At 38.6% G+C, this 19,545-nt stretch overlaps 1 protein-coding gene across 4 annotated transcripts in view; it reads right to left on the reverse strand.

Moving 5' to 3' along the window:
• Window positions 1-18,941, reverse strand: part of NIPBL (NIPBL cohesin loading factor) — a 159,736-nt gene extending 140,795 nt beyond the window's left edge. For all 4 annotated transcript variants that reach the window (XM_050913707.1, XM_050913706.1, XM_050913703.1 and 1 more), the window contains exon 1: window positions 18,643-18,941. The gene's annotated coding sequence lies outside the window, so the exon portion shown is untranslated. The remainder of the gene's footprint in view (window positions 1-18,642) is intronic.
• Between the last annotated feature and the right edge of the window lie 604 nt (window positions 18,942-19,545).

Raw genomic sequence — 19,545 nt, forward strand, 5'->3', positions numbered from 1 at the left:
ATTTTAGTTTAGGCAAATTAAAGCTGTATTTACAGGCGTGGCTGGATGAGCAATATCAAAATGAGGTTTAACAGAAGAAACACTGTAAAACTAGAAAATTATTAGAGGATTTCAGATTGCATTAGTGTTTTTCTGAGTTAAACTCCTGCATATGACAATCTATTTGGTAACATGATTTAAAACAAACACACACACACAAAACCCTACATTTTCCACCTCAAACACAAAACAAGGGAAGGGGAAAATATATATTCCAGAATGGACTCTTCAGTCAATACGTAATGACTGCATGCAACAGCCCTATCACAGATTTTTAATCTACTTTCTAGAGACTGTCCTTTTCACAGATGTGAATTAAACTGCAGTGTTAAGGAGGGTTCTTACCACAAAAAGTAAATAAAACTTGTGTCCTGGTTTCAGCTGGGATAGAGTTAATTTTCTTCTTAGGAGCTGGTACAGTGCTGTGTTTTGGATTTAGTGTGACAATAATGTTGATAACACACTGATGTTTTAGTTGTTGCTAAGTAGCACTTATCCCAAGTTAAGGATTTTTCAGTTTCCCATGCTCTGCCAGCAAGCAGGTGTGCAAGAAGCTGGGAGGGAGCACAGCTGACCCAAACTAGCCAAAAGGATATTCCATACCATAGAACATCATGCTCAGTATATAAACTGGGGGGAGTTGGCCGGGAGGGGCGGATCGCTGCTTGGGCATCGGTCAGCGGGTCGTGAGCAAATGCACTGTACATCACTTGTCTTTTCCTGGGTTTTACTTCTCCCTCTTTTTTTTATTATAATCCTTTTCATTACTATTATTATCATATTTTATTATTATTATTGTTATTATGTCGTGGTTTAACCCCAGCCAGCAACTAAGCACCACGCAGCTGCTCGCTCACTCCACCCACCCAGTGGGATGGGGGAAAGAAGCAAAAGGAAAAACAACCTTGTGGGTTGAGATAAAGACAGTTTAATAGGACAGAACGGAAGGAAAAATAATGATAATAATAATAATACTAAAAGAATTAGAATATACAAAACAAGTGATGCACAATGCAATTGCTCACCACTGACGGATGCCCAGTTAGTTCCTGAGCAGTGATCCACTCCTCCCAGCCAACTCCCCCCAGTTTATATACTGGGCATGACATCATATGGTATGGAATACCCCTGTGGCCAGTTTGGGTCAGCTGTCCTGGCTGTGTCCTCTCCCAGCTTCTTGTGCCCCTCCAGCCTTCTTGCTGGCTGGGCATGAGAAGCTGAAAAATCCTTAACTTGGGATAAGTGCTACTTAGCAACAACTAAAACCATCAGTGTGTTATCAACAGTTTTTTCCTACTAAATCCAAAATACTGCACTATACCAGCTACTATGAAGGAAATTAACTCTATCCCAACCGAAACCAGGACACATTATCATATTTTATTTTACTTCAGTTATTAAACCATTCTTATCTCAACCCACGAGTTTTACTTCTTTTTTTCAATTCTCCTCCCCCCTCCCAGTGGGAGGGGGGAGGAGTGAGCAAGCAGCTGCATGGTGCTTAGTTGCTGGCTGGGGTTAAACCATGACAACTTGATAGAGAGGTTTTATTCATCAATTTTGAATAACAGCATTTTTCCTTACTTTTCCAGTTCTAGAGAGTCAGAAGATCATGACCCTGTATATCAACTATTTCTCACTACAACTCAACAGTTCTGAATAAAATAGTTTAATAAACTAGTTTAATTTTAATAACTTTCAAAACTCCTGCTCTACCTATTGTGGGGAAAGTATTACTGTTCAGGTAAACAAACTGACTAAACAAAGTAACTATTCAATAATTTAGGATAGGGTTTGCACTGACTAAGCATGGTCACTCCTAATAAGCTCCCATACTCTGAAAACAGATACTAACTCAATTTCACATTATCCACAAGAGCTTGTATTAATGGTCTTTATGCTCCCCAAGTACTATACTGTCAAACTTGTATAACTAAATTGCCAATTTTATAGTACAAGAAATTAGAAAATTCAACTACAAAGTTATACTTCGTTGACTACCACAACTTCCCTAGCTGACCTTGATATAATCACTGCACATACAGTATTTTTTTAAGCTTAAGGAAATTTATATGTAGCAGTCTTGAAGACGGGAAGCTGTACAACCATGTGACCACTGTCCTGTCCTATGAACCCGACAAAAAAATCACAGTAGATAGGGTTATGGATGAGAGGTGATAAACTGAACTATAGACACCTTAATCCTCTGTGTCTTGTATTTTCTAAATTCCCATCTGGTAAACAGAGAATTTTTGTTGGCTAAAAGAATATCAAAAAGATCCACATTAGCACCAAGACAACTGAACCTACTCCAAAAGTCCTAGCTATCTCCTGTAACCTCTTAGAAAATGTGCTTATTTAGCAAAATTTAAAATAATCCATGAGATCCAAGCTGTCTAAGGCTCTCTGAAGTGGACTGTGATGGGATCTAGAAAATAACAGGAAAAGCAAGAAGCACACACAAGATCTGGAAGAGATCTTACAGCTACTATCTTATACACGTACAAAAAGAGAAATAATTTGATAGCCAAAAGTTTAAGAACATTATTCAGATTACATTACAGCATATAAGACCCCTATAAATAAAGTACAGGGGAGAGACACTGGTGAAAATCCCACTTCCCTCACTATTAATGGCTAGAGAGAGAGGATTTATCCAGATCCTCTCTCCCAGACAGCTGTCCATTAAACTGAACGAGACTTTTTTAAATTAGAATGTTTCACTGAAAACTGTCATTTGTCAAAGTGGACATAGCTTAGAAAATGCTTCCATTTATATAGAATTTATCTTAAAATAACGGAACTAAGGTGTTTCAGCTTTATACCATTACAATATTTCTAAAATAAAACACTTCAGTTACATTCTAATTGCAGGTCTAGTACACTTTGATTTGATTTTTTTCCCACAAATATCACTACGTTGTTTTCAAATGTCAATCTAAGTATTTTTACTGACATAACTTTTCCAGAAATTTGATCAGAGATGCCATACACTGTTTTCATTTTGCCTTCGAGTAGAGTGTCATCGAAAACTGTACAACATACCATACAGAGAGAAAGTTCACACTGTTCACTTTATTGCTAAAACTAAATACAAGTAAGCAAACAAGAGAACATATTCATATATGCCAATCCATATTTCCCCAAAAGCCAAGGAAATAAGAAGTGTATTGGGAAAAAAAAAAAATCCATGCAGAGTTATCTGTTCTGTTATACTGAAATCTGTAAGTTGTTAACATCTTCCAATCAGCCAAAACATTTCTCAGGATCTATTTTAGTAACATACTTTGAAAGTCAGTATACCTAAATGATTTATAAATACTTTTAATCAAACATTGCAATACTGTAAAGCAAATGATGAAATTATTGCAAATCAACAAACATGCCCCCTCAGAAAACGCTCAGAAATCAAGTTTTCTCCCACAAACCTACCCAACTCACCCAAGCCAAAATACGTCTGTTGATATTTTGCAAGGTGAGAAAGGGACTAAAGCCTTTCCATCTTCTTCCCATCACACACTGGCAAAGCTCTCATTTGCTAATCTGTTATAGTGCACAAACCAGAGAAAGACAGCCTCATTCATACTCCACCCAACCAACCTCTTCTGTCAATGCTCCAAAGTAAAACAGGACAAGAAAGATTTTTATTCCCTCCCCACTCCCAGAGAGGTCTTTCATTGTGTGGCTTCTTCACTGGCTTACGAGAGTTAGTGATTAAACAGCCAATTTCAAAACTGGGGGGAGGGTGGGAAGGGGGAAGAGATCAGCAAGCCTTTACTAACAAAAAAGGATTACCCTTTTTAAAAATGTAGGATATTTCAACTAACAGCAAAGAAATGCAGAAATCTAAAGTCTCAGTATAAGAGTGGCTTGTTTTGGTTTAGTTAAGCCTGTTTCCAACTTCAGCTACTGAAGTATTCACGTGGCCTTTCCAGAAAGTATATTCTAATTGTGTCACATATACAAGCTCTCACTTACAAAAGCAAGGAGATAATGAGGTTGACAAATAAAAAACATGGCAAAAAACCTACACAGTAAAAGAAAAAAGTGCTCTTAAAATTACTTCTTCAAAGAAGTGACTAGTAAAATCTCAGAGAGGATAAATGCACTGCTACTACTTCTCTATTCATTAATATATGGCAAATATTTTTTCATTATTTCTATGTCACACCTTACAATGTGAGAAAATTGGTCATCAATTAATGACTGAAACAGCGAAAATTGCATTTTCCCATTTATGTACTTCATTTCTATGAGTTGCAGATATCACTTTATTGATTAAATAAAAATCCACATGCATCCTATAAATACATCTCTAAATTCTAAACTGATATGCTAAAATAAAAGAGAAGTATGTCTTAGGCCAGGGACACAGTTCCAAGTTACTGGCTGAACTACCGAGTTGACTATGTATGGGCATACGTGGTCATATGGAGAAGGCCCAAGAACTGCTCCATGAAGGTTAGATTAGTCCTCACAGGATCATGCCAAGACAATCCACACTGAACCCTTCCATCCCTGCCTGTATCCGACCCACAGATGTTCTGCTTATCTTCTATGTACTTTATTCTCCAGGCACTTCACTCCAAATGATGACCATCTTCTTTTCTTAAGGATCTAAAACTCACTACTGTGGAAGAGAGGGCCAATTATAGCCCTCAATTTCTCTGAGGCTTTAACACAAAGCTTTCTACTACAGAATTCAGACAGTACTACTGTCCCGGCTGTTGCTAAGGCAAAGGTGAACTGTGGCCCATATGCTACACACACATGAACAACCACAGTTGACCATGCAGACAAATCAAATCAATGAATAAACTGAAGACTAGATTACTCAGTCATGCTTAATTTTTTAATAGAATTTACACAATTGCATGCTGAGCACTTTATTTTCGTAACTTGTTGAACTGCAATGATTTGCAATGAAGTATTCCTTTTCTCTAGCAAGGGGATGGATTTTAAAATGCAGGTAAGTTAGATTTGAAGTGTCACAAAGAGTTTTACCTGTGTTGAAAAAACATAAAAACCCCAATGAAATTGGATTATCACCACTACATCTTTTAATTACTTAAAAACTAAACACTTAAAAATATCCTAAAATAAGTGTGCTATGTATTTCAGGTCACCCTGTTATGAGAAAAATAGTTACACCTGTTTGCCTACCATAACTCACTGATGAACGAAAATGAGTATGTACAAAGTAAGATGTAAACCACAGCAGTGCTATAAATATGTATTTGTAGAGCAGTACCTTTGAGGGAAAACTAAAGCTGATCTTTGCAGTCTTCCCTGAGTTGCAGGTGATAGCATTCACCTTTCAGAGAGGTAGCTCAATCCTTCTAGTGTGAAACATTAACAGTATTTCACAAGTCACAGGCTGATTTCGGAGAAGATTCTCAGTTCTCTGCAGCTTTGCTATTGTAGAAGGAATAGAATCAATTTGCTTGTTTTCCAAACTGGAATTACTTTAGCACAAAGGAGACCCAGAAGCTACACATCTTTATGGGAATATTCTGGCAATACAGAAGCATTAAAAATGAAGCATGATACCCTTCTAGTTTCATTCACACGCCATTCGAACAGAAACCAGAAGCAGCTGAAACGGATCAGGCCTCAACTACCTTAAACTTGCATCAAGACTGACATATACACTAAAGTAGCAATAAGGAGTAGCTAGTTCTCAGTCTTTTCTTTATACATTGGATGCCGAGACACCTGTACAGGCAGGGATGCTGTCCTTTGCTAGCTATTCATCCAGGCTGTCAGACTACTGAGTTTCTGTCCTGTTTTCCAATAGTGTAATCACTAACTTACCACCAACGTCTGTGATAAAACATACAACTGAGAGGAGAGCAGCTAAGTAGCAGCAACAAGGAAAAGATCTGTTCCTGTGGCAACAGGCTGTTTACCTCTGTGAAAAAATAACTTCACATTAAACTCACAGGACTTGATCCAGGGACACATCTCAATTCATAATCCTTTTTCCTCTTTAACAGTTGCCATGGGAGACCATAAATTAGAACTTGCAGAACCACAAGCGGCCTTCCCAGGCCACATGTTTGACATTATTGTCTGCATGCTTTGGCACACATGATAATATTTATGTCTGAGACACAAATTTATACTGACAGTAGTATTCTGTACAGTACTGAACTGCTATCTCACATAATCCAATATTCATTTACATTTGTGTTTTCCAGGTTCATATTACAAGGAACTTCAGCTCCCACCACAGCTAATTATTCCTATTGTTTACTCACAGCAAACATCCTCTTCTAGATCTTCTAAGACACTGGCTGTCAAGGAGATATTTCTTATTTCTGAAAGATTTTGAGGCAAATTTTCAAACACAACTCTGTGCTTTTCAGTGGACAAGTATCTGAGTTATTACCCGATCATACAGATAAGCCTTTTACACAGGTGATTATAAAAAAAAAAAAATCTTTCAAGTTATCTGAAGCTAACATCTACATTAACATATCACTGATGAGTATGTTAGTATGCTACATGAGTGCTGAATTTATTAAACTACATTCAGAGTTCAGAAAGTTATTGCAAAAAAATCACAAGTGGGAGCCTACCACTACCTCTTAGCAATTTGCGCTCCAGGCCACAACCCACCCCCACCCCATCCCCCCAAAATACAAACATCTTTAACTTACAAAGATTCATAAAATGCTTAAGAATGATTATGACAAAACCGAAATTAAGCACAGAACAATACTACGTAACTGCAACAGAATCACTAAAGCTACTGCTGGTCTTAATGGGGTAAATCTAATCTACAAAATGATTATGTATTATTTAAAGAAAAACAAAAATGCTTCTTAAATAGTCCTGTGTGCACCAAGACTACTTACTACTATAATCATTAAATTCAGTGAATAAATATTTTACTGTATTTGAATACTCTAACGTTTAGGGACTAAGCTATTTAAAGTCCAGCTGAAATTCTGACTTATTTCAGGAAGCGAGTGTGTTGATATCTATCAATTTCAAGTAATTATACCTGTGTAAACTCACTGAAGGCATTCCATTCACAGAAGTGTAATTTTAAAGCATTGACACACAACCCCATTAATGAACCTGTATGTAACTTGATTTACAGAATATTTATTCAATGTAATCATGCACATGAAACTAAACCGAATCCTTTCTATCAAGGTGAATGTCATTTTACTAATAAAACCTCTAAGTTCTGTACAGCAAATTTAATGTCTTTCGTAACCGATGCTATTTCTATAGGGTCACCTTTAAAACTAAAGTACGTCTATCTTCTAATTTTTGTTTGTTTTTCATTACAAAATAGCATAAGCATGTAAGCTTCATCATCATAAAACTGATGAGGTTTTTCTGTTCTTGTTTAACATAGTTATCTTCTTATTATAAGCTTTATGATATCTTCTAACAGGATTTCAAAATTAGCGTATTTTACAATGAGCTGTTTTTCCTGTCCTTCCCAAAACACTTGTTCAAATTTACACCTGTATCAGTAATTAGGTGCAGGTAGGAGACCTTCAACAGTTTTGTTTCAGACAAATACTGTTCTCTCCCAAAATTCACATAGGGTTACATGGAGTGTCAGCTACATTTGAGCAAGTTGATTTGCCCAGACTCTCAAGTTACTGTGCATCAGCTGACTTGCAATAATTGTGCATATACATTTAGCCCATGAAAAATACAAACTAATTCAACCTTCCTTAGCCAGCAAAGAAACAGGGTTAAATTAAATCAAGTTATGTGCAATTGCCACAGGCCACATATACACAATTGAACATTCACTGTAGCTGAGCATGCAATAACTTCAAATTATCAGCACTTAAGTTATGTTGAATCCTGAAGTCCATCTACAGAGGTTCTTATAAGACTTCGTTGGCTAATTATTTATCAAGATGTGATTAAGAATTTCCTTAATCCTGTGACATCATATGTCTACTTTGAGCCTAGAAAAAGGATTTGTCAGGAGTAAAAACAAACATGTACAAAAAACCAGAGAATTCCTATTCTGAAGTCTACTAATTCAATGTAATCATTTAACAGGGTACTAAATTAAATAAGTAGCTTTCAATATTCTTTCTCCAGGTTGCAGACTGAGATCACAGTGTGATGTCAAAACTGAGAATGTTTACCTTCCAGTATTATGATGGCTTGTTCATGTAATGGTATTTAGAGAATTACAGTTTTTAAACCATACCATTTTTTTATTGCAGTTCCTCAAATAATTTAATTATATATTTCCATGGTAAAAATAAATTATCTACTTCTGTAAAAAACATGACTAAACTTTACATCATGCTAGACAAAACCAGAGGGAACTACTCCAGTGAGTAAATATGCAGAGCCATAACTCTAAATAATCTTTTCTAATAGTGACCTTAGAGTGCACAGTGTGTTCCTACAACTCTCTAAGCCGCTAGTCACCTAAATTATCACCAGGAAAGTTCACCTACAGCTTCGCTTCAGTGTATGTCAGAACTGCCACTATTTTTGTAGAACTAAGCAGCTCAACACCTAAGTTTTACACCTAAGCCTGGGCAAGACCTTCAGAGTAGGAAAGTCCAGTCATACATGTGCTTTGAACATGCCTAACACACAAACCTGATCACTTTGCACTGCATACTAGCCACTGCCTCCAACCCTTCACTCAAAATCTCAGCAGGACAGAGGAAGAGCACTTACGCAGGATATCAGACACACAGATTCTAAAATCCTCCTCTGTAGCACGAGGTTCAAATATGCATTTGTCACTATCCATTAGAGCCTTCGAGCATCCCCTTCTCTTGTCGAAGGAGTACTACATCACAGTGCAAAGAAAATTAATTAGAACAGGGAAAAAGCCTCAGAGAGAGAATATGATTATCAAATAAATTGATTTAAACTCTCTTTCAGGAGGTAAAAATCTCTCCAATATTTTCTATTGACTAACTAATATGGATCCCTTACTCAGCACCACAGGAGTTGTGAGTTCCATTTTGCATGCTCACGCATCTCAAACTTTTGACTGACACTCACGGGCTGAACTGTTCAACAGCAGTTATCACAACAAGAAGGTCCCTTTTTACGATGTAGAAATCAAGATTTAAAATTTTACTTACTGCACTGTGACAGCTGGTTTACAAGGTAATGCTTAAAAAGATACTATACCAAATGCATTTCTGTATGTTAAAATTCATATCGTTAAAAGTGTTGAAGATCTGACTTTAGAAAACTCTCTAAAACAGAACACTCAACACAGAAAAGCTGACATCAACAAATACTCTAACATTTTTTCTGTCCATCGACTTAAAGCTTTCTAGACTCCAACCAGGAAATCCCACACCCCCAGGCTGAAAGATCACATTTGCAAAGTCAATCAAAAGTTAATAAATGCCCCTTGCACTCAAGAATTCTGACACGGTCCTTGGATTATATAATAGTATAACATTTCCCTCCCAGCCCCGGGCCCAATCTTCATTCAGCTTACAGGAGGGATCTGCTCTGGAAATAAATCAGAAGCTATTCATAAGGCTGTAAGGTCTGTTGTATACATGACTCTCCAAGTGAAAATGAAAGAGAAGTATGAAGGGAAAGAGGCTGCAGATCAGATAGTAGGAAACAGAAAAATGCCACTCTTGGGAATCTCATTCTATTTCTATTACTAATGGTAAATATTTCTGTGTTCCTTTTTTCCTGCACGCTCCGAAGCCTAATTTGAAGAAGCACTGATTAGTAATATTTGTAACCAAAATTAACAAAATCTGTTCTAATATTATCACATATGTTATGATGCAAAAAAATTCAAGTTAAGTCAGGTCCTACAGTTGCTCCAGTTAGACTTCCAAAGTTATAAAGACCAACTTTTGCATCTCAGTTCCCAACTTGCATGATTACATACCCTCCTCAAAAACATTTAAAAAGTAAGTATTTGTGAAGCATTCCACATACCAATACCTGTCACAGAAAAGCCTGTGAGGAAATTAAGAATTCTATCCCTGGAACAGGGCTTAATGATGTAAAGTGATTAAGGCAAAGGACTACACATTGAACACCAAAGACAGATCAAAATACTTAATCATAAAAGACAGGACTGGAAGCAATCTCAAGAGTCTATCCCTTTCCCCAAGGCAGAATCAACAATATCTAAGGCCAATCCTAGGAGACATTAATATAACCTGTTGTGTTTTTTTAAAAACAAAAAAAACAAAGCCAAAAACAACTCCATGCATTCCACACAGTCAGTGAAATAGGTATCCTGTTGTAAGAAAAAAAAGTGATGACAGACTTAAAGACTACCACAATGCATTCACAAAGATGCCAAATGCAGACTACACAGGTAATCTGAACTACAGAATTCTCTATCGTTTGCTCTTACAAGAAGTACTCCACATTTCTGAGCTTTTTATTTTTCACTATGTGATTTCCTCAGTTAAAAAAAAAAAAAAAGAAAAAAAAGACGATTCAAACAATGAATTCCTGTGTGTGAAATAATGCTTCTTTGCCCAGCCAATCCTTGTTTTGTACTTCCGGCTTCTCAGGCAATTTGTTCTTCCCGTCTCTGGTCTCTCTCAGTACATACTTCCCACCCCTTCCATTCCCATCCGTGCACTGCTTCCCTTGACTGTACACCCAATTCCAAAGTACCCTTCTGTCTCAGCTTCTTGCTAAGGCTGTTTCACAGCTCTTCCTGTATCTTTACTAAGCACACTTGTATCTGCCCCACCAGCTCCTTTATCCAGTCCTCACAGTTCAGTCATTACTGTCCTGGGAACTCCAAGCTCCTACCCTCCTCCCAATTCCTGCCCTTCAAACTCCCACTCCTTCCCCGCCCTGTGTAAGTCTGGTTCCAGTCCACCACTCTTCTCCTCCATGTGTTCACCCTTCCAGCCACCTGCAACCTCAGTTCTTGTCTCTTCCACATTTAAACAAAGCAGCACTGTGGATAAGCAGGGAATGGACACCAGAAAACTAAGAGTCTGTACCACATCTCACTGCTTAGAACTGTACTTATAAGAAAAGTCCTGTTGTGCATACAAATTTTTTCAACATTAATGTCTACAATCAGAGAAGTCAGTTAATTTTTCAGGCACTAATAACTTGCCCAATTTTTGGACAAGTTTTCAAACGGCAACAAAATGCACATCCCTAATGCAAAAAGTCACCTCACTCTTGAATTTTGAATTCCTTTCCCAAAGAATGAGGGTGTTCCAATTACTTGAAGAAAAGGTCAGAAACAATTTTAAAACATTTTTTTCTCTAGCATGACCTTTAGGAGCCAGTGAACTATTCTGGCTTTAAGCTTTATTAAAAGAATCAGTCATTAAAGAGCAGTGACCCAGCATGGAAGATTTTGGCCCAAATGACTGAAGTTTAGGAAGTCAGAAGTAAAATCAGTGCCTTTAAACAGTAAGTTTCAGGAAACTGAGAGGAGTCACTACCAGTCCTACCTATACAAAACAAGCAGGGAGCATAAGGCATTCTTGAAGTCGACTAGTAACTCTGTTAAGCAATGTTTCAATTCCTTGTAACTGCCAAATTTTAATAGGATACACTGCAGTTTTTCTATGCTACAGGTTATGCCTCAACATGAGGTTTTAAGGAAACTGCTAGGAAGAATTAATTATCACTGAGCATGCTAGTAGAAGAAAATCCATTTCTCATTATTTAAAAAAGAAAAAAAAAAAAGAAAAGAAGGAAAAGCTAGCATCCACGTAGTAAAAAGCAATCATATCTCCTTAGTTTGAACTAGAAATTTAATCAACAAATCATCAGGCAGATTTTTAACTTTCCCTTGGGGGGGGGGGGTTAAAAAAAAAAATCAACATTAAACTGATTTTAGATCTCCAGAAAGCACTCCTCATGAGTTCTCACCACACTCTTGTTAGAGTCTTACCGAAATTCTCCCAGCTTTTAGACTACAAAAAGCAGGTTCCAGATTATTTTTTCTACAGGTGCTAAGGTAGCTGCCATATATAGCATCTGATGAGGGCTCTCTAAATTTTTCCCCCCATCCTTAATATCCAGCACGCATATCTGAAGAAAAAGAGAAAGCAACATAACTGAATGGAAAATAACATGCAAGAAAGAGGGACAGTCTCTATTAAAACCTAAGACCTGAAAACAAAATTTCAGAGACAAAGTATTTGTAACCTTATCCTTTCTGAGTACCTGGCCAACATAGGGGAGAGACTGTTAGCTCAAACACGAGAGACAGGGGTTGCGCTATCACAGACACATGTTTACATTCAATGAGCTTGATAAATTACATTTTTTAAAAAAAGAGAGAGAGAAAAAAGGTTAGTACTATAAAACCAAGCATTAAAGTATTAAGACATGTCAGAATTATGGTTGCTTACACCTACAATTTAGTCTCTTGTGCATTATGATAGTCATTCATTAAATGATCGTATACTGGTTTTTGTTATTCACAGGAACTCTGCCTCATATATGGCACATGACATACATGTCACGAAACACATCAGAGTTACAGAGTAAAAGGAGGTGCCTTTTGTGGGACAGTACACTTTTTTACAACGGAATTTGAATAGAACGTAGTTAATAAATCCAATTGATTAAAAAGTTTCCCATCCAAGACATCTGTCACTGAAAATCGCCATTTAAAAAAAATCAACTCTTCTTTAAAAAAAAAAAAAAAACCTTTAAAAAAATAAAACCAAACTTATTTTCACAGAAAACTTCCATCACAAGTAAAGATAGAAAGGGAAAAAAGGAAAAAAGGAAAGACTGAGCACTACTTATTCTACCTGTTCCATAGTATATCCTCACAGCCTCTGGGTCATGCCTAGAGCATATGACATAAAAAGCCACATTGGGAGAAAAAAGCTCAAGAACTCCTCTACCTGATACAGAACAGGCATTTGGACCTGGACTTCCTACATCCCGAAAGCAACGTTCTGGCCAGGAATGCAGTTACTACACCTCAGAACGGTCTTGCTTTCCTAACAGAGCCATATAGCAGCTGGACAACAGACTGACATCGCAATGAAAGTCTCTGACCACTAGGCTGCAGAGGTTTCCATTCAACCAGTTTACATCAACTGGACCAATTATCAGCTTAGGTGGCAGAGTTTTATCCCTAACAGCCAATAACCAATGCTTAGGATACCCTCCAGAGTTGCTAGGTCCTGATGGAAGTTAACAGAGTAACATTTTGAATCTCTTGTCTCCAATATTGCAGGTAAGCCATTTAATTACTTGTGGGATTTGGGTTATTATCTAGTTGTCGTCTCTGTTCTTCCTGATAAACTTTAAGGGATTTTGGTTTCTTCACAATATGGAGGGTGATTCTTTTTAATTTTTCAGGACGTGAAATCTATTCTTTTCCAGCTGTTGGCACGAGCAAGACAGTTGAAACTTAATACATGATTAAGGCCATCAGCAAAAACCCATTCTATACTTCTTAGGGATCCAGCACGAGAAACAATGAGCCTGATATGTTGAAATGCAGTGCACTCACAACCACAAATAAAGTCAAAGAAAACAATGTTATGAACTTACTAAGTGCTGTAAAGTAACTCTAAAAATCTGAATAAAGCATGTCAAACTACACAAGATTTATAAGCACTTTTAAAACTCACTATTTTGACGCAGTTTCAGTCTTCCATCTGTAAAATGGAAATAATATTTTACAGATGTGCAAAAAAGTTCTCTAATGTTTGTGAAGCACAGATATTTATTTTGAGATAACTCCTACAAATTAACAGATGAAAACACTTCAGCATTCATGAAAGATCTGGATGTATACAGCAGGTAATAAGGCAGCAGGCTGCACACTGAATTACAAAGAAAAACAAATACATAAACTAGGTTATAACGGTATACCAGTCAGCTGGCATTTCCCATGCATTGTATGAGGCACTGAACTAAGGCTGCGAGGGTAAGGGGGAATACAATAATGTGGTTAAAGGCCCAGTGTATGGAGAAGGGAGCTGGATTATGTTTGTTTCTATAGTCTGCTGTTTCCTTATCTGAAGTCCCTTACTTTGCAGCCTAGCATTTTTTTTACACTGTTCCTCTAAAATGCATTGCATGTCTACATATACACACTGCTACAAAAACCAAAGTGCTTCAAATCAAACCACAGCAATAATCTGAAAAATTAAAATATCTACCCATATAAAGAATTTTGAGATCGCTGACTGGAAAACCACTTAAAACCAACTGCTAGAAGTACTAAAGACCATAAAAATGAACTTTCCTAGAATTTTTTTCTGACTTTAACATGAAAAATGGTCTTCAATGTTTATGTTTTTTTTAAAGTTATTTGTGTAAACCAAGTAATCACCTTCCAGTACAGTATCAACAACCACATTCAATTGGACTGGAATTCCTTTTAGTTTCTACATACAGCTGGGCCAAAATCATTTCTCCCCTCCCTTTTGCTAGTGAGATTTTCCATAGTGAACAGTAGGGACAGGAAGTGAGGCACAAATCATAGGTCCTGCACAATCTCCTCAAACACAGTTTCCTCACTCCTGGGGTGCAGCAGATGTCAATATAAAGCACTTCTCTCACACGTACTTTGGGGGTCAGGATCAGCTACTAAGAAGTATGCTTGTAACACTAAGAAAATAAAAACACAAATATAGATTAATTATATTAAAGGTTTTTAGAATACAAGCCTTTAGCAATTGTCATTTCAAAAGGACTTCCTCTTTTGATTATTAAAAAGGATCATTATTGTACAGGGTTATTAGCAATAATACACAGGTATCACCAATTTCAAGCATTTCCTTATAGGCATCTCTGTGCAACTGAGTATTCGTTACTGCTGATGATTCAAAATCAGAAGCTAAGCTAACCTGTACCACTTCTAATAAAGGCATATGAAAAGCAAGATTGAAAATAAGCAGTATCATACTGAAACGGCCATTTTTTCCAAATGTTAAATATTTCTAGTGATGTATTTTGTGACACTAAATAGCTACCCTAACACTGGATGACCCACCTCATACCTACCAGACACCAAATTCTAAAGCTATCACCACTCATATTTTTCCAATTAAGTAGGCCCATAATTGTTGTCAAAGCATCCACACATCCATGAATATTATACACTCCTCTAGAATAATTTCTAGAAAGCATAGATTTCTGAATTTGAAGACTTAATTTCTTTCCTAGATCTAGATATTCAGAAGCATATTTTTTCTTTCTAGTTACAGCAATTACCCACTAACTTTACATTTCTTGTGCAATGTTTATGAAATGTTAATATAAATTCAATATCATGGCTTTAACACTTTGTAATATAATATACACATACAAGTATCACACTTGCCGCTGCACACACAGATATTTACAATAGGAAACTTGTTATACCAATCCCTGGCTCAAATCGAATCACACTTTGACTATTTTTCATCTAGTACCCTTCAAAATATAGGTTTTTTATATTGTAGAGGAATACATACATGAAACAGTTAAGATTAAGGCTGCATTACCTTAATCATCACACACACACAACCACAACAAAAAAATCATGGTTTTATCCCAAGGAAATTACTATTACCTTGATTCTGCAAGAAAAGTCATATGAACATTAATGTACATGGAGTCTCAAACATGTAATAAGGTTGCACAGGGGTACCTGTACTCTTACGTAGAATAGGGATCTGCAAAGGGTTTTAGTGATATGATTTTGTTTCTCTAATCCTGTTCTGTTTCTCCTAAATCAAAATTTAAACATTTCTAACGTAGAAAATAAATTACTTTACTCTTACTGTTCTTATGTCTTTATTTTTAAAAAGTATAAAATAAACAGCCTTAAAAGACAGCAAAAGGCTTCAGGGAAAGACTTTTTGTTGGAATAACTTCAGGTAAAACATTTAAGAAGTTGAGAGGAAAAAAGAGAAACAAAATCTGTACACAGGAAACAAATTCAAAATGTACAAGGTAGTCAAAAGTACAAAATAAAAGATAACAAGAAGAAAGTATTTTCCTCTTTCAGTTAAAATAATTGTTACAACTAACATCCTGAGAATAACTAATTTTGTATTTCTATAACATGAATAAAATAACTACATCCTCCTTAAGTAGCTAGCTGTTGTGATAAACAGCAGACCGGTATAAACTTCTAACATTAGGGAAAAAGTAGTATGAAAGTGACAAAGTCCTGCTTCACACACACACACACACACTCTTAAATGTGCTACAAAATACAATCTAAACCAAAAATAAGTCATCTTATAAACACTTCCACATTAAATATTTCTGTATGCTAAATATATTTTTCTGAGATAAAGAAATTTACAACTACATAAACTGTGATAAAGAAACTAATTCAGGATTAATCACATATGGCTCAGAAGAACAAAACAAAAAAATTCATTACAAATCACAAATAGACAGCATCTTAAATTTCCCCCTATAACTACGCCTATTTTTCATATCAGAAAAGTGCATGCTTTCTGATTAAAAAAAAAAAAAGGCGCCGTAAACACAACCCTGGCAAGATAAACTTGACAGGAACTACATAACTACAGTAGCTCATTTCCTGCTCGTATCTGGTATATTTAAAGCAAACCTCCTTAAATGAAAAATAAGTCAGAGAAGTTCACTGTTAGCTTAACAAACCCATTTTTGTTAAAACGAGAGCTGTTTGAAACAGACGACCAAAGAAACGCTAGGGCTAATGTCGCTTCCTGATGATGAAAACTACCCAAGAACTACAACTACTTCTGCACAGTCCTTTCTTTCCTGTAAAGCAGAGTTACACTCGGCCTCTACACATGCTACGGACCAAAAGAAAACAGCAATTCTGCTGCTACACACAGAGATAGGGACAGTTAGAGACAACTAGTGGCTCCCTCTGCAATTCACGAAGTTTTAAAATAAAAAGCTTCTTTTTCGAAGTGTAAATGGTTCCTCTCCACGCACGTAGGCCTGAGGCCCTGTTGCAAACAGTGTCTAACAGGACCAGGCAGCACAAAGACAGGAATGGGAGATTAGTGGGAGGGAGGGAGGCCGGGATTGGGGCTCAGCAGGATCTTCAGGCTTTTTAAAATTCAAACTGCTCCCTGACCAATACAAATCACGGACACGCTACTGACTACTACACGGATTTACAGCATTAAAAACACGCCTTCTACGTGACAGCTATATTAACTTCACCCTTTTAAACATGTATCAGGGCACTCGAAGGCAGGATAGCACAGTTTTATTACAAGATTCTAAACACAATACACCAGAAAGTTACTCTATTAGATACATTAACCACTTATTATAACAGATCTGCCTGAACAACTAAAAAACCTGCTGAAAAACACACAAATTATGTAATGTTGATACTTGTTTGCCATTTACAAATTTCCTTTCTGTATGAAAGATGAAACTTTGTATCTTAAAATTTCCCTCAATTATGTAATTTCTGTAGTATGAGTTCACAGGGTGTCTGCGTTGTCTACCTCAATTTTTAGCAACACTCTCAACTCTATCACACATAAGTCCAAGATTTACTTTACTGTAAATTAGCTACCATTTATTTATAAAGACCTGACACTTAATCAACAGTCACTTACAAAACACATTTGACCTGTTAAAATGACACCTAATTACATATTCAAACATCATGGACACAAACAGCCAATAACAACCTCAGGATCTCAAAGTGATACGGCCTGACAAGAAAGGATGACACTTTTTAAGCATTCCTCACTTTTCACTTAATTAAATTACGTATGATGCTCAAGTACTTTGGGTAAGATCTCATCTTCACCTTGGTCCCTTAAATGTCATAAACACAGCACTTTACACACAATCCCTCTCCCGTTTTCTGTTTGTTAGAAACATAAAATGGTATTTCCTCTGAATTTAGTATATATTTATGTAATGTATACAGTACACAGACACTGAGATTGTGTGGAGTACCTAATACAATATGCTTGCCTATCTGTATTTCCTGGGTCTGCAGGTGTCCGTGTTGTGTAAATCATCCCACAAGCGCTAGTTTTATGCTATAAATATACTAAGTGATTAACACACTAATCAATCGCTATATTATTTAAAGACTAAACCTCTGCACATTATAAATCCATATGCATTCGAACTTTTGAACGTTCAGAACGCAGTTGGTTAGGAGAAGGTAACAGCGAAGAGAGGTGGTATTTTTGTTTCTGGGTATTTACATTGTCTCTCTTCCTCTATTCCTCCACTTACTCCTTCCCCACTTCCGAGGGCTGCCTGCGCTGGGACATTCCTTCTTTGCCCTAGGTGAAGTTGTAAATATGGCAAAAGATCAGTCCACATTTGCGGCTAATTGTATTGTTTCCTCCTCCTGCTGCTCCTCTCCGGGTTGAGGCCTGTCACTGAGAAGCCGCTTCGCCTTCCTAATCCCCGAGCTGGAGTAAAGGCGCTGGCCGGCGGGCCTGCGCTCTCCACCGGGCCTGGGCCTCCCGGCAGCCCGGGAGGAACCAATCTCCTCCGCCAAACCCGAGTGAGCAGGAAGGGGGGCTGCGAAATAAACACCTCCGGTTGCCACTTACTCCCCTCTACCCCGGATAACAGCTAATCCCCTCTGCTCCCGGCAGTGCTGGGCCGCCTGGGCTGGGAGGCCGGGCCCGCTGCTGGAGAGGGCAGGGAGGGGAAGGGGAGACAAGGAGGGGGGATTACCTGAGCAAATCGGCGTCTGAATCCAACGAGAATCCGAGAGAGGGGGAGAGAAATCCGCCCCCCTCCCTCCTCAGAGGAGCCGCCGCCGCCGCTGGGCCGCCGCCGCCGCCGCGGAGCAGGAGGAGGAGGGGAGATAATATAACAACAATAATCCGGGCCGGGAGGGGGGCTGGCTCCTCTTCCGTCTCCTCCTCAGTGCAGCGAACATGTAGAGCCGGGGGGTGAGCGGCCGAGACAAATCCCTTCCCCCTGAGCCTGCTTCACAACATCAACACGGGCCGGGCCGGGCCGCGCCGAACCGGTTTCGAGACACACTCCGATCCGCGGGAGAGCAGGGGGATGGCCGGGGGGGCAGCGCTGCCAAGGGGCCGCCGCCGCCGCTCCCTCTGTGTGTGCGAGTGCGGGAGGGCGGGGGAGGGGGCAGCCTGGGCACGGTGAGTCGGTACCGAGCGCGGGGGGGGGGGTAGGGGGAAGAGGACGAGGAGGAGGGGGAAGGAGTCTGTATGTGTCTCTCTCGCTCCCTCTCAGAACAAAATGCCGACCGGAAGTGCAGCTGCAGGAATGACTCCCTCCACCGGCGCCAAACACCAACAGCCTCCTCCTTCCTCCGCTGCCTCCTCCTCGCCCGCTCGCTCCCTCGCTCAACCAGCGCCGCTTCCGCCGCCGCCACTGCGCTGCTCGGCGCCGCGCCGCTCCCCTCCCAGCGCCGCCGCAGCTGGAGCGGCTCCCTCCGCCTCGCCGCGCCGCGCCTCGCCTCGCCTGGCGGCGGCGGCGGGCAAGGCTGACTCTCCGCTGCGTGGCTGTCTCTCCCCTTCCCCACCCCTTCGGCTGCCGCCTGAGTTTCTCTTTCTTTTTTTTCCCCTTCTGGTGCGCGAAACGAGACCGGAGTTTACGCCTAAGCCT

Source organism: Gymnogyps californianus, chromosome Z (genome assembly GCF_018139145.2).
Source record: "Gymnogyps californianus isolate 813 chromosome Z, ASM1813914v2, whole genome shotgun sequence".
NCBI classification, from domain to species: domain Eukaryota; kingdom Metazoa; phylum Chordata; class Aves; order Accipitriformes; family Cathartidae; genus Gymnogyps; species Gymnogyps californianus.